The 23,407-nt window shown below is 44.6% G+C and overlaps 1 long non-coding RNA gene across 3 annotated transcripts in view; it reads left to right on the top strand.

The window, feature by feature from the left end:
* LOC114017487 (uncharacterized) overlaps positions 1-21,452 on the top strand; it is a 189,356-nt gene extending 167,904 nt beyond the window's left edge. Inside the window, exons 4-6 of one of the 3 annotated variants that reach the window (XR_003562566.2) lie at positions 7,435-7,662; positions 8,995-9,202; positions 20,742-21,452. This is a non-coding gene — a long non-coding RNA (uncharacterized LOC114017487). Of the gene's footprint in view, positions 1-7,434; positions 7,663-8,994; positions 9,207-20,741 lie in introns of all 3 variants that reach the window. The other 2 variants (XR_003562564.2, XR_003562567.2) reach the window with 2 other exon arrangements.
* The last annotated feature ends 1,955 nt before the right edge of the window (positions 21,453-23,407 follow it).

Raw genomic sequence — 23,407 nt, 5'->3', positions numbered from 1 at the left:
TAAAGCCTACTAGCAGACAAGTGTTAAAGAATAATATATGTGCCGTGCGTAACTCAGGCGGAGCTGGCCGTGCTGGAGGTCCCGGTCCCTGCTCCCTGGTGCCGGCTGCCCACCCATGTCCCCCGTGATGGGTAAAGGCACACCAGAGGAAAACTGCAATACTCAGGAGCAGAATATCCTCCAGAAATGAATGGTTATATTAGCAAGAATGAATCTGGATCAAAACCAGACACAAAATTTAGTGTCAGCTACCCCTCCCTGCTCTTGCCATTCTAGAGAAGGCCACCACATTTTCTGAATCTCAGAATTTAGAGCAAACATTTTAAATAACAACCTGTGCACTGTCCTCTTTTCCATTCAGGTGTAAGCACAAAAGAATTTTATTATTTTTTAACCAATTAAACATGTGGCACATGCATTTTCTTATTTTGAATATAAGGTCAACTCAGCATATGCAGAACATTTTCCTGTTCACTTCCCATTAGCATCTTATATTCATTAGTGAGAAACTCAGAAATGGCGGGTACTGAATTCAGCTAAAAACTAATTCTGCACTGAATATTTGACTAAGACACCGACTTTAAACTGTGTTAGTTATTTTTATAGGTATTCCAAAAATAATACCATAGGGTTTATTACTTAACCCATATCATCACTTGACATTTGAATGCTGAGGGCTCGTACGTATGTTAAAACAGTGAGAAAATATGCACAGAAATTTTTCAATATCTTTAAAATAAAAATTTAAAAAACCAGAAATTTATTATGTGCCCCAACTGCACTGCAAATTGAAAAACTGACAGTGTTGAGCAGCCTATACACCGACATTTATCAGCTCGGTTCCTCTGCACAGACTTTTAGGATGCTCTATCATGGATTAATGTCTCTCAGCAAAGAAAGTGCTATAAAAAAATAAGGAATGCAGCTGATAAAATTAATGAAACAAATCATTGTTGAAAAGCATTTGGTGAGGTGTGAATCTGAAAGCTAGTTTCCTAATACAATATTTGTAAAATAAACAGAAATTAATATCCATTAATATTAACATAATTATCCTAACTGAGAATGTTGAACTGTTGCCTGTTTTGTCCTTTTCAACTGCAGCATCTCACTACAACTGTTTTTGTAACTGGGGAATAATCTGCCTCTGTACGCTGTAATGACGCAAGAAATAAAATGTAATAAAAGGAATAAAATCTGAATTCCCTTCTCAGCAAAGAGTAATTCCACAATCCATATATTTTTTGTTAGCTTTTCTATAAGGTGGATGCTTCTGCATGGCTTTAATTCCAAGATCCATTTTCACTGCCACCTTGAGTCGGGCTCACACGAGAAACTCATTCTGCTTAATACAAAACCCTTTCCCCAGATCTTAAAACGGCTCTGAGTGATCCCAAATTTCTTAAAGCCTCAGAGGGTGATGTGAGCAGGAACAAACACGGGCTGCCCCTGCTCCCTTCCTTCCAGCAGGGCACGGGAGCCACTAGCTCCGGCAGCAGCGGTGGCCTCCCCATGGGGAAGCCCCATCTCATGGCCTTTCCCACCAAGGAGGGTGGGGGGGTGCTGGGTGAGCATCCCAACTTTTGCATGCACATCAGAAGCAAACTTGAGACCTTCACAGCTCTTCAGCTCAGACTGGCTAAAATGTGAAAAATATGACATTTTCCATGAGAAATGGCTTATTTTTAGTTCTGCAGATACCGCAGTAGCTTGCTGGTGAAACCAGGCACTATGTGGACTAAAATAAAAATACCAATACCTCACAAAGTTAAACCATGGGCAGAAAACAGGGAATTTGCTCTTCTAATCACCCAAGCAATGTGACACACGCTCACATCCCGATAGTTTGTCAGGTTGTAATTTGCCAAATGCCAATGACGTGGTGCCAGATGTGCCGAGGGGTGAAGGGGCACGGGGTCTGGGGCAGCCCAGGAGGCAGGAGAAGCCAGATCCATCCCTTTGAGTTTCAGACATCTCGGTACTAAAATCAGAGAGCAGCCAGCTTTATCACGAGGAAGCCTCAGCAGGCAAGATGGGAGAGTTTTAGCTGTGGCTTCGAAAAGACTTCAGCTCTAATGCGCAGTTTGTTAGGTCCCGCGTTAGCATTTGCACACCTGCCCACACGAAGGGGGTGACATATGTTTTAGATAGGATCCTTTCTTGGAGCAAAATGAAATGCAGAAGGTTTTCTTAGCAGATAATCTCATTTTAAAAACCTCTCCTCATCCCTCTCATGCAGACGTGTGTGTCTGTCCACCACATTGCCACTGACGGTCGTGTAAAGTATCCGTCAGGTCCACTCCGGGGGGACTGGATTTATGGGAATAACTGAGTTTTCAACTCATTGGCTCAGCAACATCATTAATTTGGCCTTCATCAAAATATTTCATCCAACCTGAAAAAAAAAAATAAAATGTTTTACCTCAACATTTCTTAACCACTTCTATTATTACTATCAAGATTTTAAATTTTGTTTTGAGGGGAAAAAAAACTCTGAAAATTTCATTTTGGAAGTGTGGAAGTGAAACTTTTTTTAGTCTCTTTTCCAGCCTGCCACGTTGCCATATTTACCACGGCGCTAACAGTTGTCAGAGATTATCTGGCTGAGTCACAGCTTTTATGGGCTCGACTCCGGTACTAGAGACGCGAAGCAGCTCCTCTGCAACCCAAGGTTTATGTTGGCATAAGCAAGATCAGAATCTGCCCTTCTGTTTACCATTTAGCTGAATCACCCCATCACAGACCAACTGTCATCTGTCACTCCATACTTTTAATGGTACATTGCACTGATGTTGTCTATTTTTTCCCCTTCCTAGCAGCCCTGTCACTCTGGTATGTGCTAATCTCTTCTTCCAGGCTTCTGTTGGATCTCTTAATGATAACGCCACTGCAATTTAGGGGTTTTTTGTTTGTTTGTTTGTTTGTTTGTTTGTTTTTTAAGGCAAGAGAGACTTTGGGGAGCTAGAGGCAGAAACATTTGCCCTGTAACTCAGGATGCAAGGCATTGGTCTTTTGGGAGGTGCCCCCCAGGATGTGTTTTACCCGTGCAGTCCCAGGCATCGCTTTAGCTGGGGAGCGGAGGAGGTACCCCTCCCACAGTTGGAACGGGGCTGCAGCTCTTCCACTAAGTGCGTTGCAGAGAATTAATTAAATTTAAAATTACATTCTATTCTTAATGCGAGGGCCTCGCTGCAGCTCTCTATTCCTATAGCCAGTGGACCAGAAATCTTTACCCCGTGCTCGGCTTCCTTGGGGCCCCAGTGGTGACAGCCCTTCAATGCTTATTAACCCATGCGGTGACAAAGGACTCGCCTAGCCCTGGCAAGCGCCTTTGCATATCATCCAGTGCCCAGTTCACATCCCCAGATGGGGAGTTGCTTTTCTAACATCTGCAAGATGAATCATGTATTCTTTTAGTATTGTTATTAAAAAAACAAAAAAAAAAAAAAAGCAGGCAGAGCGATGCCTTGCAAAAGGCAATTCAGCTGTGGGAGGAACTGCCCACCCAGGGCAATAAAAAATATGTCAAGATATTAATATGATTTCCTACCCTCACAGGGGTATATGTGGGTGTGGGTGTGGGGGGAATTTAAGCTACAGCAATCTTCTGTGAGTTTTTCTTCCCATTTTCAATTTGTACACAGTTAGATGGTTCATCTAATAATTTTAGCTTTTTTATTATTATTATTTTTGCAAATATCTACTACAAATTCTGAAGTTTGTTCGTGGCCTTTCCAAAATTACCCATGTGTATGTGAAACAAGCGTTAACACTGAGTCGCGAATTCAGTGTGAACTATCACTTTGCTATTGCGGGTAGCGCCTGTGCATATTAACCCGTTTGGGGGTCCACACGTTTTTCTGTTGGCCAAGTTTTTTGTCCCTGCAAAATGCAAGTGAACATATGCACCGTTCTGAGGAGTCCAAGTTCAGGATAAAAATTGTTCCACTAGTTCAATCGCTATACGTATGCGGCATATAGTATACATAACTTGTAGAGGTCCATCTGGTAAAAGAAATAATACTGTGTCATTGCATAATATGTGTCTGGGTGTGCGTGTATTTCTCTGTTCTCCTTCTTTGTCATGATTCCACGGTTTAATTTAAATACGTGTTTCACTTCTCTCCATATTTCAGGTTTATTACAGAGTATGAAAATCAGGAAGCTTTTTTGTTCACTTCATACATCTCTTCCAACAAAGCCAGACATCAGAACCCAGCACAGACTCCAGAGTGATTATTGTTACACTTGATCTATGGAGCAGATAAATTACAGCTTGATTTTTATAAGGTATATTGAGCCTGCAGGCTTCAGCAGAAACAAAAACAAAACAAAACACAAAACCTTGGTTTAACTAGTAATTTGAGGAAATATGACAAACCTGACATGGAAGTCACAGAGCAAATAAATATGCACATCCATCATTTTGTAAAATAATGCCTTTGCTAGAGAGACCTCTGCTTGCTGCTGTCTGCAGCGTAGAATTTCTTTGTGGTTTACTAGTCTCAGATCCTGCTACACGAAGAATCAAGTTAGTTACTGCTGAAAGAAACAATTGTATGTGTAAGAGAAGCAGTGCCGTACAGTAAAATAGTGCAAATATCAATCTGCATGAGTCAAAACTAAGTTGGGTTTAGAACATATTGTAATATTCCTGGAATGTTTAGATGTGTTTTTTCTTCATAAGGTGATTGCTAAAATACCGATCAGAGAGTCTTTTCTTTTATTGTAAAATAATCTAGTTCCTAGAAATAAAATCACCTGGTGGTTATTGCAGATATTAAACCCTACTTCATACAAAATACAACAAAAGGCAGCTCCAGAGCCATCTTCTGAGCACAATAGTTTTGTTGGTGCACTGGAAAGAAATTATGTACACAATTCTCACCTCAGGAATTGCCTTTTGGTGCCTACTTTTTTTTTTTTTTTTTTTTTTTTTTTTGCAGCTTGCCATCCTTTGGAAGGTTTTGTGTGATGCTGAGGAGCACCGTCGGTGCCCTTTGTGTGAGATCTGCCTCTCCAACAGCCCCATCCCTGTGGAGTCAGGGAGCTGCCAGTTATTGCAGTTCACAACACAGCAAAACCTCAAAGAGGAGGCTGCAGTGTGGGCATCGAGAGGGATGTCACCTTTGACATCGGGAGGAGGGTTTTGCTCAGAGTTTAGGGGTTAAATTTAAAAATTTATGTCAAACTGCCCCCGAATAAAGTATAAAACAGAACCAAGTGCTCCACTCCTAAAGAAGCATCTTCATCAAAGCCATGACCCCTTTCATACTCTGTTCCTGATCCAATGAGTCCTTAAGTTTTTCTCCATTTCCAGGGATGCTTTCTGAACAGGCAGGATGGAGAGGAGCCAGATCGCCACCACACACACACACATCCACATCACCAACCAGTATAGAGAAGGAGCCACTACCACGTGCAGGGAGGTGGGTTGGGGTCTCCCAGGCAGTGGCAGGACCTACATCTCCAGCACCCTGGCCCTGGTCTCCCCCACGTTCAGAGAAATCCCAGAGGATGGTCCCTGGAAGAGAGTGGGAGAGCCTCTGTGTCCGGGTTCCCAATGGGGCAGAAGTAAAAACCACATAATTCAGCGGCTCGGCCATGTCAAAACTGCCGTAACTCTGAGGATATCCAGAATATTGCTGTAGGTACCAGAGAGCTCTAACATCCAGAGTTGGGGTGCCAAAAAGTAAAGGATTTCTGGTCAGGAAGTAGGGCTGCAGTCCCCTTTGAGGTGTTTGCCTCCTTTATTAGATACAATCCACACAGCCTGGCCAGAAGGACTTCAGGAAACTGTCTAAACTGGATTACGAGCCTCATGTCTTCCACTCTTCACCACAAGACCATCTATGCACACAGCAAAGGTGGTGGTCAGAAAAATGAGGCTAAGTTTGACCTCTACACCAGCTGTTTTGGTCTGATCTCATAGTTTTTGCTCCATGGGTATGATCCTACATTTTGGTTTGGTCCTGTGGTTCTTGGTCAGGCAAACCTTACTTGAGCCACCAGGAGCACGGCTTACGTGAAGAGTCCATCACCTCTTTCACTGCGCCTTCCAAGTTGCATCTTGCAATTTTGAAGCAAGATGCACGTTCACTACTCTTAGCATTGCAAAGCCAAAATAACTGTTTTGTGCTTCATCCCTCACATTGCCAGCTAAATCTTCATTCTGGAGTCATTACTCCAGGTGTTTGTCAAGGAAGATGTACAAAGCAGACAGAACATGTTTAGCATTTCATATACCAGGTTGAGCTGTGGGAGTGACAGGTTGAAAAATCTTGTTTAGACTCATAGACTGAAACCGTTTAATATAGAAGTCACTGGTGGACTATAAATATGGAAAACCAATGTGCCATGTTTTTATAGAATCCCCATTCTGCATGTCTTTTAAACATATTAGTGCTTCAGAGAAGCTGTGGAAGCTAAACTCGCCAATTTTTGCTTTGAACATCTACAATTCTTCAATGGGTGAACCTTCAGGAGCCCAAATGCCTGCAGAATATACAGCTCATTTGAATGTGCGCTTACATTAACTGACCCCACAAAAGCCAACTCTGTTCATTTAGCCTAGGAATTACCCAATTTGCTCACATAATCTCAGCAATTACATGTTCATCTTGTTTAAATATCAGACCTATGGTGTCATTTACGTAGTATCTGATCTTTTTACTTAACCTCAAAGATATTAATCTTTATTAAAGAGGGTGAGAGGCAAAAAGGGGGAAGAGATGCTGGTGACAGATATTCTGACAGCTAGGAAAAGTCATTTATAAAGTGAACATCAGTAAACATTAGGGGTGACATATTGATATCAGCTGCAAGTAAACGGATGGCCAAGCTAGGATGAGGTATTACACCTTAAATTGTGGCAACCATTTTTTTTCCCAAGGTTGATCTTTTATATTTTTTAAAGAGAAATTTACTATTATGCCTCCTGCTTCCCCTATGGTAAAATGCCAGAAATTTGACTGAGATTTACTTAAAGTGACAGCCATGCCCCATTTTGTCCATGAAAGATGATTACTAAATGTCACGTCTATCTACTCTCGTGTGGATCACTTATTTGACATGTTCGTGCCTAAGCTTCATAGCAGTTTGCAACATGTTTTCTGGTGCTCTAAGGCAATTTGAAATCTTTGTGGTGAAAATGTGAGCTGGCCAACGGCAGTTCATTAAAATAAATAAACAATAAAGCTGGGATTTGTTCCTCTCCATCCCAAGGGTGTCAGGCCAGAAGGCGGCATCAAAAGCTCTTACAAAACCGGACCAAGAGCGTATGCTTCTGGTCAGGCTGCGAGAAGGCCATTGCTGGTGAGATGCTCTTGCTATCTCAGCTGAAGGAGAAGCACACCAAAAAGAAAACACCAGTGTTTAAACATGGAAAATAACCTTGTACAATTTGCTTTTTTTAATTTTTTTTTTTTTTTTCAGAAATCTGTGAAATGGTACAAAAATCTGCAATGGAGAAGAGCGTGGGTTCTCCCACTATCCTGCAGAACTGGCTTCTTTTGCCCCCACTTCGCTCAGCTCCCGGAGGGGGAGATGCAGAACCCAGCCAGGCGCAGCGGAACTGGCAGCATCACGAGCATGAGCTCCTGTGGTGGGGCCTCCACTTAAACCTGCTCTGCTGAGCCTCAGAAGTGACCTAAGGAAAGCCAGGTAGAAGCTTTTTTGCGCAAAACGGAACAGTAGTCATGAATAATTAATGGATTTCTACCTTCTCTGCCATTTTAGCTCATCTTTCTTAGCGGTTATTGCCTTCCAGTCCAAAAGTGTGCCTGTGGATTGATAAATTAACTCATGCATGTTTTGGAGACCATAACAGAGCAGCCTGAAGAGTGAAGAAGGAAGGTGTGCACTGGAGATGCGACCTCCCACCAGACCCACCTTTCCACAGCGGTCCCCATGGTGCGGAGTGGGGGAACCTTGTCACACACATCCAGGCTCTGGGACCCTCTCAGCAAGGGCAAGCGCTCTTTTCCCTTGTCCTGCTTTAAAAAATTCTTACCAGTCCTGTTCAAATACAGTGGTTAGCCATAAAAGAGAGGGTTTAAGTTCTGAATGCAAGGACAGAAGTACATCTGATGAGAAGTACACACCTCTGTGTCTGTTCAGCCAGCCTGTGCTGATGCCTATACATTTATGAATTTTGAGGTGCAAATACAACGGTCACAGAATAAAGCAGCAATGTTGAGTGCCCTGTGCTATCTGTGTAGTCGTAACCTCCATCACATGTGCATGATCAGCCTGTCCCAGACTAATTTTAAGCTTTTTCTTGCAAATACTCCTCTAGACGCCCAGTTGCCAGCTCACACATCAACACTCACTTTAGTCACAGTTTAACTCCCAGAAAACCCGCAGAAGCAACAAAACCAGCTCTAAATGAATCCTATGTCATGTGAAAAGAAGGGGGGGTGGCGGGGGTTAGTGGATGGTGGAAGATTAAAGCCATTTGAAATGAAAGTAGAGTGTGTAACTGGATACAAGATTTCTAAATAGGTGGCACATGTCAGCAGGCATTACAACAGTGTCTTTAGGTGAGCCTTTGATATAGACTGCTGAATAGTTCAGTGAGATACATGCAACCATGAGAGAGTTTCACAGCCTTGATTTGTTTTCCAGCTAAAATAAATCTGAATAGAATAGGCTTAAATTACCTGTGATTTTTCTGTCTTTAAAAGGACACATAAAAGCTCATGAGATCACTGTGCTCCCTGGGAAAAAAAGGGAAAGGAGGAACAAACCCCAGGAAAACTATGAAAGATTCATTTTAATGGAATCCAGGTTTAGCTGTTTCATATTTAATAATGTTTAATATTTCATTTACTACTGGGGACTCACCTTTTTCAGAAGAATGTAAGATTCAAGGCACTACCATGCATTAAGATTTTATGCCTGACTGTAGCAATATTGTAAGGGTTGGCATTGGAGCCGCTTAAACCTGATGCAGAGAGCCTGGAAGCAACAAGGTTTCCTTCTTTTTTCCTACAGCCAAAAGAGAAGCCGAAGCCCCAGCAAGCAGTGGGGTATAGCTGTGAATCCTAGCAACAGGCGGAGAGAGAACTGTACGTTTCTTCACGTCCTCCAAGTGTTGGTGCCTTCTGGTACATCACTTACAGGGAGCGACAGAATCCTTGGAAAGGCCCTTCGCACCGTGGCAGCCAGAAAGGGCATGGGAGGACAGAGGTTTTCCAGTGGGGTGGGTGAGTTATTGCAGTCCAGGGGGAAAAAGCAAACAAAGCAACACTCCAGAGTTGCTACTGTTGTTGCTGTTGCACTTTCCTTCTTCACAACACACTGCCTATTGGTGTGGGATTATTTTTTTTTTCAGTCTTCTGTGCTTTTAATCTTTTTTAAGCCCTTCTCAGCAATAATGTGGGCTTTGCTTTTTAAGCGAATGCTGAAAATTTACACTCGAAAGTGTAAACTCTTGCAGAGTTCCTGCAAGAAAAACCCATAATTCTGCAGTCTGCAATGAAATCATGTGTTAAAAGCTGCCACCTGCGTTTTGCAGAAAGGAAACTGAGACCTAAGCACATAGTTCCTGGAAGGAGAGGCTCCTTTTAAATATGCAGCAGGTCTTGTCTTGCCAATATTAAACTAGCTTTTCTTCCTGGAGACTCTGTCAATATGGTTTGACCTCTCTCTATGGATATCCTTCAGAGCCTGAAGCGCTCAGATATTCTAAAAGGGTCCCCCGACACCATCCTAGGAAGGAGGTTTTCAGTCAACTGGCTACGCGAAACCTGGGACAAAGAGCAAGATGGGATCTCCAGACTCCTTGGTCCCATCACCCCATTTAGAAAAGTACCGTTTCCCAGCTGATGCCAGTTTTGTTAGGTTTTGCCACCAGTTTTCCTGCTGGGAGAAGCTCGCAGGCTCTTAGGACTTTTGCCTGGCTGAAAATTGTGGGAAGAGGGGCATTGAGAATTGCTGGGATGGAGGGCATTTCCTTGTGCGACAGAGACTGCTGCTTCTGTTAAAAGATTAATTCTGTAGTCAGTAGCACTAGTGGGTTGTTGCCTTGGACTGGACCAGCTGCTGCAAAGATGAAGCGCAGACTGAGACAGAAGGCTGCAGCAGAAGAGAAGGATTTGGCTCCCAGCTAGCACCAAAGCTGAAGAAGGGTCCTACGAGACCTTCTGCCTAGGCAAGCATGTTCAAAATGCACTCCCCTCCTGGAGCAGCTATCTTCAAGATTTTCTAAAAAAGATTTATTGCTAGGAGAGGGCAAGCTTTTTTTTTTTTTTTTTTTTTTTTTTTTTGCTAGCAATTTCAGTTTCAGATCTCATCGAGGGGCTCTGGCATTTGCATAACTTCCCACGGAAACTGAATCAATGTTTGACATCACGGAACAGAATCTCAGGCGTGATTTAGCATTAGTAAGCCACTAGTCATCAGCATACTGTCATTTCTCTATATCTGACATCTTAATATAGCCGGCCCCATGCACACACATGTTCCTTAGCAGCAAATTCTTATGCTCTTGTCATACATGAGTTGTTTAACATGGGCTTGCACATACGAACATCCAAAATACACTGGGCCAATATGACCAATTTTCAGAGCTCAAAATGCATTTTCCTTTTAGGTAAGAAGGGAATTTTAAGTCCTTTTAAATAATTGAAGATACTACTGATACAATCAAAAGTCAAGCTCCCCAAGATGAAAATGTCTAGATGATGAATAAGTTAATGGAACTAAAATCCCAGTCGTAGCTGATTAGGGGACCAAGAGAGTTTATCAGAGATGGGAATGTACAAGCCCAGTCACAGCCTGACCTTGTAACGAATGAGAGCTGAAAAGCAATTAATTGAGAAATTATCAGGGAAAAGTGAAGTTGTATGGTTGGTTAGGTAAAGCAATATGTCAATGGGCCAGGGATTGATTTGGCTGGAATACCTCAAGGTCTCTGTTCTGATGATTCAGGACTTGAAGGAACTGGCCCGAGCCAAGCAATAAAAATAAAACAGGGTCAGCAGAGGGAGTCATCAGTCAGCGCGGTGGATCAGTGTTCATGTATTATTTAGCTGATAGTTAAGGGAAGTTCTCAAAAAAGAGTAGTCTTTAAACCCAACTTTTTTCTGCCAGGAGAGGGGAAATTGAGGGATGGAAAAGAAAATGTTCCGCTGTGCAAATGCTCACTGTCTTCAGTTAAAGCCCTGAGCCAGGAGACGGGCCCTGGGAACAGAGTGGCCATGAGCGTGTGTTGGTGGCGAGGGATGGTCCGTCTTGCCTGGGGCTGCAGTGGGGCAGCGACACAGACCCCGCTGAGCCAGCCCAGCTCTCCACCCACAGCCACTGCACCCCAGCAGTCAGCACGGCCCTGGCATCTTCCCTCGGCTTTTCCTTCCTCCCTGTGCCTGCCGGCTGACTTTCTCATGTGCGTTAGAATATAAGCAAATCTAGATGTGGTTATTCAACCCCTGCTCTGCTTTGGTTTGACGGTGGGCATCATTTTCTGCTGTGATATTTTCTTCCTGCTGCCAACAAGCTGCACAGGACTTGTACTCCCATCTCCAGCAAATACCAGTACCTCTCTCAAGCCACCAAACTAACAGTGACCTCCTGCCCCCTTGTATCTTGATTAGATCAACTCATCAGCCTCCCACACCCTACACATTTGGGAAGCTATTGCTGAGACTAAGACTTTTAGAGTGTTGATTTGGAAACACAGCTCCTCTCCTTCACAAGATGCTTTAGGATCTGAATATGAAACAACCTGCATGAGAACATAGTATCCTGAAGCTCAGGAGAACCGCAAAGCAAAACAAATGGTATATAGAGTCTTCTAGAAAGATCAGTGGGCTGGGTGCGAATAGCTGTCTCTTTGCTTGTCTTGTGACAATTCACTGAAGAAACTGAACTCCGTGTCTCTCCCTCTGAAGACAGGAGAGAATCCCCACAGAACCAGGCAGAACATGGTCGGTGGCAGGACCGGGGCCTCAGACACACACACTGTTCTTTTGTGGGATCAAGATCCTGAAAATTTGGGCTGGAGGTTTGCTGGAAAACTACAGCTAACTTTGCCACCAGGCCAGTATTTTAAGTTCTAGGTTTTTGGAGAAAGGCTTTCTAAATATTTCAGATTTGATACTAGGTCTTTTTGTCATTTCCTTGACAAAACCTAAATGACAGCCGCCTCCGTGGCTGAAAATAGGAATGTCATTAACATCACAGCTATAGCGGGGCAGGAGACAATGGTTTGGCAGATAAATTTAAAATGTCCAGTGATGCAGATATAGGGTGGGCAGTTTAGTGTCAAGGCTAAGGAGTGCCGCCTGGAGATAACAAAAGAAAGATTATACCACAAAGAGGAACTCATGTATCCCCATCACAACAGAGATGAGTTGCCCTGGGCTCTGCTCAGGGTGCAGTGGGGAGGGTGGCAGAGATGCGTGTGGACCTGGTTTGGTTGTGGGTGTCTTGTGAAGGAGGACCCCAAATGGGGAGCTGAAGGAACAGAAGGAAACTAAAAGCTCCCCATGGGAAAATGGCTTCTTTGCTGAGGCTGGTCTCTGGCTGCGGGGAATGGTCAGAGTCAAGGAACACCAGGGACAGGGAGCCAAAAACCCCACTAATAAAAATTCAAACAAAGCTGTGATTTTAGCTTCTTAAATCCCAATACACAATAAATACAAGAAACTTCAATATTTCACTGCAAATAGCCATTGCTGCTGCAAACACAGGCTTTTAGAAGGAAATTCCAGCAGCAGCTTGGAGATAAAGGGATGACTTTATCCCACTGCCTATGGACATATCTCAACGTGCACTCGTTTCTGGGACTCACAGGATGTCATGCTCCATGAAATGCATTTCCCGTTTGTCCTGACCTGAGAGCTTTGCATTCAAGGAGCAGATCCTCCAAGTGAATTCATCAGGAGGAATAATAACCAGTGCACAGGCTTGGAGCTGCTGGGCCAGCAGATCCATCCTGCAGTTGTCAGTGTGCTGAATTTCAGGGTAGCATAAATGCATTCTTCCTCGCCTGAGGACCAGAAGGACACAGCAATGTTTTTCCAGCCTGTTTTATTGAAATGAGAGAGAAAGGGTAAACATCTAAGCAGCAGCAAACAAGACCTAACTATCAGTGCATCAGGGCACAGGACAGCAGAAGTGATCTGCTCAGGGGATGTGAAGACACCTGGCACAGGATCCTCAATCCGGTTGATGGGATGGGACAGGTGACCATCATGTTCTTTCATTTTTTCCTGACTTTGGGAGCTGTGTGCAGTCTTGGCTGTGTAAACCAGAAAAGTTTCCTTGGATTTGTACCATTTTGTGCCAGGATAGCATTGAATCTGAGGATCAGCCTGGGAGAAATTATGCCCTTTCTGGGCATCTGTACTCCCTCACCTCTCTGAGCATTTCCACAGCAGTGAGGCAGGCTCGGAGCCTCTGCTTGCTAGAATTGTGGATCACCCTGTGAAAGTCCCTCTTTTGTCTCCTCTTTGGGACTGCATCATTCCCCTCCTCTGAGGCTGAGCTGCTGCACAAGCACAGCATCCAAGAGTTTATGAGGTGATACTGCTGGCATGTCCCGGCACTAATCACATATTATCACCTTATGATAATTATCAAAGCTGGATCCAGCTGAATCCTCTTTGGAGAAGGTCCTTGGCCAGCCTTCTGCTGTGCAAGATGCACGAGGCACTGCTTGTGCAAACACAACAGTCACCAGCAGTAAAATCAGTGAAATCCAAAATGTGACATTACATTGCATGAAGAAGCTAGCTAGATGTTATCACTGAGACATAATAAATTCATGTTGTTATGGTAGGAATCACGAAACATTTGTAGATACATATAAAAATTCCATCTGAAAGAATTCTGTGATCCTCTGACAGTCTGCGTGTACACTTTACAGTCGGTGGCATGGTCTTGCTCATATGGCTTTGTGCAATTTGCAAGCCTGTGTAGCTGCAAAAACCCAGAGACCAATTCCTTGCATTATTTTCTTTTTAACTTAAATGTACTCATACCTGAAATTCTTTTGTACTCCAAATACCACTAGAAATAAGACAGCAAAGGCAAAGCAGAGGTACCCCAGTACAAGCAGAAGATTCATGGCTTTTGAAGCATCCTGCTCCGCAGAAGGTGCACTGGGCTGCACTCTGATTTCACAGAGCTGAGATGAAATGCATAGATTTGGCCTCCCTGTGTTTTCTTTATTGTTTTCACTGATGGTCAAAGACTTTCAGTATGAAGGCTGTGATGCACTAAGATTGTCACAATTCTTCCACAATTGTGGAAGGACAGGAGAGTTCCCAGTCTGAAGTCTGGAGTTTCCATTGCAAACTAAATGAAGAAAGCCCATCAGATGCATGGGACGCTCACAGCCATGGTAGCCTGGTGTGTCCTTCTGTATGCATGAGGCCACCAAGGGAGGGAAGGGCGGGCAGAAGGAGGGAAGGACCCGTACCTAGGACTCAAAAGAGTGAACTCTCCCACTGATTTTTCCCTTCAAGTCTTGTAAAATGTGGAATTATCTGATTTTCATGCATAGTCCCGATGGAGGGTAGAATGGCCACCCCAGGCACCACTGGCGCAGGGGTCTCTGGGACCACCATGTCTTTGCTCTCCATATTTGTAACAACAAATCTATTTATATTTGTGATTCTCTGAGGAGAAGGAAATCATTCGAGCAGGTAGGCTGTAGGTGTCAAAGGGGCCCCTCATTTCAAAATATCATGTGCTAGACTCAACCAGAGCTTGGCGTGAAAGACAGGCTTAGTTAAATCTGTAAATCTCCCGTTTGGGCTTCTTGTTGTTGTTGCAAAGGGTTAACAGACACAGCAAAACATTTCTAGGATGAAGTGCTAAGATTTAGTGTACTGAATTAATTCTCAAATTAGAACAGGGGATTTGCACATGATTTCTAAGGGAAATTATCTTCTGGGTAAAATTAATACAGGAGATGTTTCAACATCTGGGATGGCATTATTATGAGCAATGATTACTCAGACATTGCCAAAAGAAAGAGATCACAGTAGACTCTTTCTTTTCCTAACCAAAATAAGCAACTCACCCTGAAGGAAGGAGACTATTTGCAGAAGCACTGGCTTGTTTGGAAATGCACAAGAAGTAAATTCTACATAAAAAAACAACAACAAAAAAAAACAACAAAAAAAACCCTGCACACTTTGCTAATGGACGGCTGGGAAAGAGAGCTGCAGGCAGCGAGGGGACCCTTCGATACGGGGGCTCCGGGCGTCAGTCTGCCTCGCCTTTGAGCTCTTCATCAAAAAGAAGGTGCTTAATGTAGCGCTACGGCTGTCCAGGTGTTTAACGTTGGGAGGTTAAAGAGAAACACACTAGCAGATGCGACCTGGAAAATGGCAACAAGGGGTGGTTGGTCCGTCCGCTCCCCACCCCGAGACCACCAAATCCACCCAAAACGCCCCGTCTCCCTCCAGCCTTCACAGGGCTGGTTTTTCCCTGCCTAAAATTTAAGTAGGGCAGAAAGTAAAGCCAAAGCAAGACCTGCTTGAGTTGTTTTGTCAAAACAATCACACACCAGGAGGAGCTTATAAATATTTATTTTGCTTCGGAGTATTTCATTTTGTAAAGAAAAGAGAAGGGTGCTTGAGTGGGAAGAAGAAGACCAGTGGCACTGGCCCCTGCTCCTTTCATAGGAAAAAACACCGATGTTTAATTTAAAAGGGCATAAATATAAGAGAAATGCCGCTTTACTTTCATGTTAGTAGCTGGCTATTAAATTACATCACAAGTGCTACGTGTGGGACTAGGCGAGTGCATGGTTATTTCTGTCTTCTAAACCAGAGTGCAGGTCTCAATGTAATTACCTTGGATCCAAGTGTAATTACCAACTGATCTGCAGGAACATACACAGTAGTGACATCCATTCAAGGCAGCATTAAAGCCTGATGATAACACAGCATCATTAACACAGCTTAGCACTTTCATACGTGGCTACTAGCTGTGGTTTTCCTCAGAGAAGGGCTCACAGTTCAGCAACGGAGTCTGGAGTTCTCATCAGAAGATCTCCAGATCTTCTGACCTGCCCCTGATTATTGCATCTGTGTGTGCAGGTATGTGTGAACAAGTCAGTGCAGACAGTAGCAAACATGATATACTGACCATGGGAAATTAAGCCAGAACAGACTTTTTTCCAAGATACACCTCCTTGTTTTGGTATTTCTGTAACTCTTTTTTTTTTTCTTTTTTTTTTCTTTTTTCCCAAAGTTTTGAACCCCCTGAGAAGAAGGAGGGTGCTGAGTCCTGTTGCCACCCCTGCAGTCACCTCCTTTTTGTTTAGCTTTTCTCTGTTTTACTCTGCTTTACTGTGACAGCATCATGCTCAGATTTTGGAATATTTTCTCTTGAGCTTATGCCTCATCTCTCTCCTTTTGGAAGACAGCAGGTAGAGAGATTTTCTTTGCTTTATTCTTTTACCTTTTTTTTTTTTCCAGGGCTGCAAGCATCACAGTAAACAACCCATTTATTCTGATGGTCTTGAAAGCTTTCTCTATACCTCCAAGAAGGTCAGAGAAATGCTTCAGAAAGAGCAAAGGGAAAAAAAAAATCCTTTCTTTAGAAAATTGCCTGGTTTGTTACCACACCTTCCTAGCGATACAGTTCTCCAAAAACAATGCCACAGACCAGCATTAGAAATTAAGATGTATTAAAGAAAAAAGAATTTTTTTTTCCAAGTTAGTGTATTCAGGTACCTTTAGTTGCATCAGTTCTAGCTCATAAATACAAACAAATGAAAAGATGACAAAACGCAGCTTGACATAATTTCCCATAAGAAGTATGGGACATAAGATTATACAAAGCAGCAAGAAAATATCTTCCAGCTCCTGTGGGTAGCAATATACTCGCACACAGCTCAGGTTCAGTGATGTTAAAGTGAGATTGACAGGGTAACTAACCCCTGAAGGAGGTTTTCCGTTTTGGGCAGTCCTGCTAAACCATGCTTGATGCTTTGAATGAGCTCAGTTGCACAGAGATATCTTTTTTTTCCCCTAGTTTTGCTTCTACGCCGTTTTTATCAGAGCAGCTCCGCAGATGTCAGCGAGACACATTTTGTTTTCAGTTACATCAGCGTAAATCACAACTGATCTGGTGAACTCAGAGATACCCGCTTTACAGCGATATCTGTGACATTAAGAGTTTGGTGCCGTGGTATTATGACAGCTTAAAGCCCCTCCATGAGGAAACAAAGTCAGGCTCGGCACTGTCCTGGAACACATTACAAAGCATGTTTGTTATTGCAAAGAAGACAGCATTTGCCTTGGCTGTGAAAAAGAAAACCAGATCTATAACAGCTAAGATTTCATCTCTACCATTTATCCAATGAGATTTCCAATCCTCTTGCACAGATACCCTGCTGCTAACATAGCAGTCAAGATCAGAGCACTTAATCAATCATTCACTGAGGACAAATATGCGTAATCTAAATTAGAACAAACCAAGGCATATTTTATATGACAGCCGTACAGATTTTTAAGAAAAAGAATTGGCAAGAAAATTGCATGAAAACAAAATTGTCTTGTGTTTATGCTTAAAGCCGTAGATTTCCTAAAAGCTGCTGCAGAACTAGGTAGCCTTGCATATATGGGGGAAAATTCTGCTCTCACTGCTTTCGCTTCCACATTTTCATTAATAAACTAGAGCTGCATTTGGCCCCTCTGGCTCTGAAGCAGAAAGCGCTGCTGCACACCTCAATATGATGTAGAGTCCTCCTTAAAAACCTTTCATATTTTATGATCACTGTCGATTCTCTTATGATCAGTGTTGGTTCAGGCTCTCATGAATCAAAAATCAGCTCATGGCATGCATCTTAGAGCAACCTATTTGTCTGCAGGTAGCAAAGGAAAGCGGCACTTTGAAGAATAAAGACCCTCTGCCTTCAGAACGGAGCATGGGCTGCATGGGAGGCTGGGGCACGAGCCGGCAACTTAGACCTCCTATTCAGGCTCAGCTCCAGGCATGCTGGGTGACCTTGTGTTCTCCCCTTTTCCTCTGGGTGAGATATTATTTATCCATAATAATAAAATACAGGATTCTTCAACTACGACTCATGGTTTAATCTATTGTGTCAACTCGCACAAGCTCCCTTGGAGGAAAAAAAAAAAAAAAAATCAGAGACGTTAAAAGGATTAAAAAACTAAGCAGCTTTAACTGAAGCCACGCAACTCTGATCAGAGGTCAGGTCCTTGTTGGCCTGACTCTGCAGGGGGAGATCTCCATCGAGGAGCGTCCTGACGATGGGCTTTGGGAGGAGATGATAGCTACCACACAGCCATGGTGCCCATTGGGTCTGGACACCCTTCAACACTGGGTACAAACCCAACAAGCAGTAGGAAGGCTTAAGCCCAGCCAAGCCACGAACAGGGCAGCCAGCACTGCCTCCTGAAAGGAGGACTTTAGCAAAAACGCTGAAAATGTCTGTGCAAACATCCCTTGCCCACGCCCCTCTGCAGAGTGGGCTCGAAATAGTTGCTCTGTCCTAGTTCTGCCTCTGCTTCTCCGGAAGGAGCAAACGCTCCCACAAAAGTTCACACATCACCCAAACCTCCCGTGGGGAGGGATTGCAGTTTATTGCCACGTCTGGGGACTTTTCAATAAGCGTTTCAGTCCCTGCAGGAGAGCGGGTCTGACCCGGAGTGCAGCGGGCGCGTTTCCTCTCCTCTGACTCTTGGGTTTGGAGCAACTTGTGAGGTTGTTCAGGGACAACTGTTCAGATGTCAGATTCTTCTACCAACCAGCTGGCTGACGCAAGGCATTGCCACCAGGGCTTCTGACACTGGCAGGTTTGATCACAGCGGTTAGGGAGATGTTGGTAGAACCAATGACCCAACATCGCTTTGATTAAAGGCAATGGGGAATACCCCAAAAACACCTGGAAAAACAGACTCAGGGAAATACTGAGGGCTTTGGAGAACTTTATCTTGAGTGTCTAAGTGGGAATTGATATGTCTACTTGTTTATTTTTGCATTCAAAGGTCAGATATGGACTTTACTAAGATCTCTAAGCAGGAGAACTGAGTCTCAGCTTCAAAGATCAGGGCTAATGTGAAGCTTCTTTGTGCTTAAGGACAAGACAGAGCCTTCATTTTGGTCTAAGTTCTCAGTGTTGAGGGAAACCCTTGCTTCTCTGAAGCCTCCTGGAGTTAAATCCTGAAGCGAGATACCTTCCTATTAGCACAGACACGCTCCGTAAAATGCGAAAAGTCTGCCTCTCTTTTGTCTCCAGTAACTGAAAGAACCTCTGCCCCTTCCCATCTAAAACCCATCTGTTTTTTAAAGTGCTGACTTCTTCCTTGTTTGCATCAGTCTCAGTCCACCAGCTCTTGACAGCTCCAGTCAAACGTCTGCCCAAACCTAGATGGCCCGAGCAACTGGCATGGTTGAGGCAGGGGCTAGGAGCGGCTGGAGTGATGTGGTTAGCATCACGTCTTGGATTCACCAGCCTGATGTATGAGGTACCACTGACAGGCTGGGTGACTGGGGGATGCACGAGTCCAAACTGACACCATCCCTCTGGGAAAAAAAATAATCCCCCTGTCTTTGTCAGTGCTGGGCCTTTGCCTTATTGTCCTCCCTCCGTTTTGTGGAGCATTTATGCATGTTGGAGCCAACTGTCAGAAGCAGAGAGGAAGCAAAGGCTGTGCAGGTACCAGTGCTCCCGTTTTTCAGCATCCATACAAATTTCCAGAAATCACTTTGAATTACATTTTAAACTTAGATACTCAGTTAATTCCTCTGCAAATCCCTGCTAAAACACCTCAATGCGTGGTCTGGCTTTTTTTTTTTTTTTTTTTGACTTAGCTTTATTTATTTTTTTAACTTCAGAAGTTTTGACTCAGTCACTTGAGTGGGAGGCTGCTGTGTGAAGGTGCACAAGGATGGGACTGGAGCATCTAAACGGAGGCCCCCAAACAAGAGCGTTTTTCCCTTACCCTTCCTGCACCGTTGGGAATAATAATTCCTTGCAGGGCTGTTGCACAGCTTGATTCATTAAGGCTTATGAAGTGCTTTTAGCTCCGGCAGTGGAAGGCTCTGCGCAAGTTATTTTGGACTGCTCAGGTGTTAGGAGAAGAGGCACTGCAGAAGGAATACAAATAAATCAAGAAGAGAAACTGCCCCTTTCCTCCATCCAGCCCCTGCCCCCCACTGTTCTCCATCACTGTTGGTGTCAAACAGTTAATTTACAAGCCCAGCACTTTACAAAGCCCCTGGAGCACCAATTGTCCCTTTCTCATGCAACATCAGCTCCTCAAAAAAGCCAGCTGAGACTCCGGGGGTCACCCAGCTCCTGCCCTTCCCAAGGCAACTTCAGCCCCTATCCAAATCTGCCTGGATATTTGTTTTCGGACAAGTCAGATCCAGCATCTGCCGCTTGCAGCACGATGCTGAAAGCACTGAAATAACCCCGGGCTGCAGGCTGGCTGCTGTTGGAGCTCTGAAATGTGCCATGTGCCTGGCCAGGGAGGCGATCCTCACTGGGTGAAGGTGACCCAGATACCCCACCCAGCCCACCACCCATGAGGGCGGCGTCCCCATGTCCCCACACACCTCACCAGAGCTACCCAGGGACAGGGGAAGGCTCAGCCTGGAGAGCTTTGGGAGAGCACTCAGCTAAAGTACAAAATCCGGGAGAGCACTCAGCTAGAGAAACAGTCTCATGGCTTGGGAAGGGAAAGGCGGTGGATCTCTCACATGGCTTTTTTTTTTTTCCTCCCTCCCTCCATCTCCCTCCCCTCCTCCAGTCTGTTGCACCGGAGCTGTCGGCCATGCTGTTCCAGTTCAGGGGCTCCTGCAACAGAAAAGATCAGCTGTTGGAGAACCCATGGAAAGCCCTGGGGGAGAGCCATGGCCGCAAGGTAATCAGCAGGCAAAGTTATTACCATTATGCTGCTAATTAATTCCCAGCTCATTACGTTTCCTGTGGCTAATTTGTACTCGCCGCTGATTTGATTAAACTCATCTCTATGCTAATAAATGTGTTTTCCATTTGTTTTAGCGACTGTAGGAAGAGAGCCCGGTATTTACATATTTTGACGTTTATCAAATAAAACGCGGCGCCTGAATTAATTCTGCTTTGATTTATAAGTGGAGGTGGGGGGAAGGGGAGTAAGGGGATGCGGAGGGTCAGGCGCACATCGCGGGTGTGTGGCAGGGAGGGGGCTGCGTGGATGGGCGATGCTCCTGGGCATTTAATCCCCAATGGCCCCATCCTGCCCGGGGATGGCTCCTGCAAGGTGTATGCCACCTCGTCAGCCATTCCCCTGCCATTTATTTCCCCTTCCCAGCCAAGTTTTGAGACCTGGAGCTTTGATTTGTAGGTACATCATCCGGTTCACCAACACCTCGTCAGGTGGATTTTTCTTTGTCTTTCAGAAATTGCTCTAAATTAAGATTAGACTTACAACTGCAGCACCTAATTATAAGAAGTGACTTTGTTTCCCAGTTCCCTTTGGCAGGACTTACTACAGTAATATCAGATGGCTTGGTGTTCTAATCAGCTAGGGAGGCACAGACACCTTGCAATGTATAGATAAAAATATTTATATATTAGACACGTGTTTTACCCTCTCTCTCTTTAGTAAACAGCAGGGCAGAAAGCTTTGTGTGGCCCTCAAGCAGGTGCCTTTTAGACCTGAGACTAAATCTTCAGGACAGATCTTCAGCAAGTGCAACTCCATTCAAAACAGTCATCCCGTACCCTGTAATTAGCTGCTGCAGTATCAGCCTCCTCTTCATTTGGGGCAAATCCTAACAGAAAAATACTCTGAAAGTGAACGTCAGCGAGATTTGTGCTTTGACATCACTTAGGAGTTTGTGAAATCCAGCTTTTCCTTTTTCCTAGTAAAACTGGCAATGTTCACCAAGCACACCCCCTATATCTGTGTGTGCGTGTTCACGTGTATCATATACCATTGGTGCACGTACATATATCACACGGGATGGAGGCCAGACCCTGTGCACACAGCATCGGGGAGGGCTGGGATGGGGGCAAGACGGGGAAATGTTCCTATGCTAGGACTGGGGAAGGCACGACGACGGCTCTGCAGGGATGCCTGGGAGCCCGGGGTAGGTCTGACCCGTCCCAGATCCTCCTCCCTGGTTTTGTCTGGAAGTTTGGCTCAACCCAAAAGTGATTTTTTTTCTCCCTCTGCATGCTCCCTTTCAGCTGGTTTTTCAGGTTTCTCTCCCAGGTGCTCCATGGCCACACCAGTGGCCCTGGGGTAGCCCACAGTTTTCATTCACATCCCAGCGAAGGTTTCCCAGCAAAAAAGAGGCCCTGATGATGCCACTTCTCACTCTGGCAGAAAGACACCTTCCACCGCTGCTGCTTCACCCCAGGCAATCTGGAAACAGCTTGATTGCTTAAGTAACAATTAACAGCCTTGTCTTTTGGGAGTGCTTCTGGTGCACTGTGTGCATCCCCTGCTCCGGAGCCTGTGCTCTCTTGATGAGTTACCCAAACCGTGGACATCCCCCAGCTCCTTCCCACTCCCCATCCTTCTCTGTGCAAGGGTGGTGGTGGGCTGCACCGCCCCACCAAGCCCACCCCACGCTCAGCTGCAGGTGTGAGGATGCTTTCTCTCCTCTGGCGCTTGCTCTGAAGATGCCATACCTGTGCCGCTGCCCAGGATGCGCAGGATGAGGGTGTCCCGCTGGCAATGCAGCACAGGTCCCTTGTAGGGCGAGATCCAGTTGTGCTGCCAGACCATGGCAGCAGCTCCCTGGCTTGTTTTTAAACCAGATCCTCAGAGGACCTGGAAGAGCCCTGTCTGGAGTGAAGCTGTGCTCAGCCCTGGGTCTGAGCCTGAGCAATGGGGCAATGCCCAATCCTGAGCATCACCTCTGCTTCACATCCCACATCCCGAGCATTACACAGCATTGGCTCAGTATCACTAGAACAACCAGCTAAGCCATGCAGCAGTGTGATTGCTGGACTTTTCTCTTCCTATAAAAGGTTTTAAGCCTTTGCAAAACCGGGAAGTATTACTGAGGAAAAAAAACCCGCCTTGTTTCGCATTAACAGTCTTTGCTTTTCCTGGCAAAGGTGGGACAATAGCCACACGCTGCATGGTATCAGTGTCACAAAGAACAGACCCAAAAAGCTTCAGCTCAGGACAAATAAAAGTAACATTGATTCCTTTTTTTTTTTTTCTTTTTTTTTTTTTTCCAGCTGGTATCAATACATTAAACAGCCACGTTGGAAAAGTGAAATTGATTCAAGGCCTTCAGTGCTCCCTGCCAAAAAAGCCTCCTGCAAGGATCTATTCTGTATTGAATTACAGTCTGGAAAAGTTCAATAGGTTATTGTACAAACAGAGAGCAAAAGCCCGTCAACAATGGAGCCAAAGTGATTGTGCAGCTCCTTTGTGTTTGCCAGCCCCGCGCCCCTCGCAAGCTCGGATGTTAA

This window comes from Falco cherrug, chromosome 10 (genome assembly GCF_023634085.1).
Source record: "Falco cherrug isolate bFalChe1 chromosome 10, bFalChe1.pri, whole genome shotgun sequence".
Classification (NCBI taxonomy): Eukaryota; Metazoa; Chordata; class Aves; order Falconiformes; family Falconidae; genus Falco; species Falco cherrug.
The sequence above is the reverse complement of the archived record's forward strand: the minus strand, read 5'-3'. Positions and strand labels throughout refer to the sequence as shown.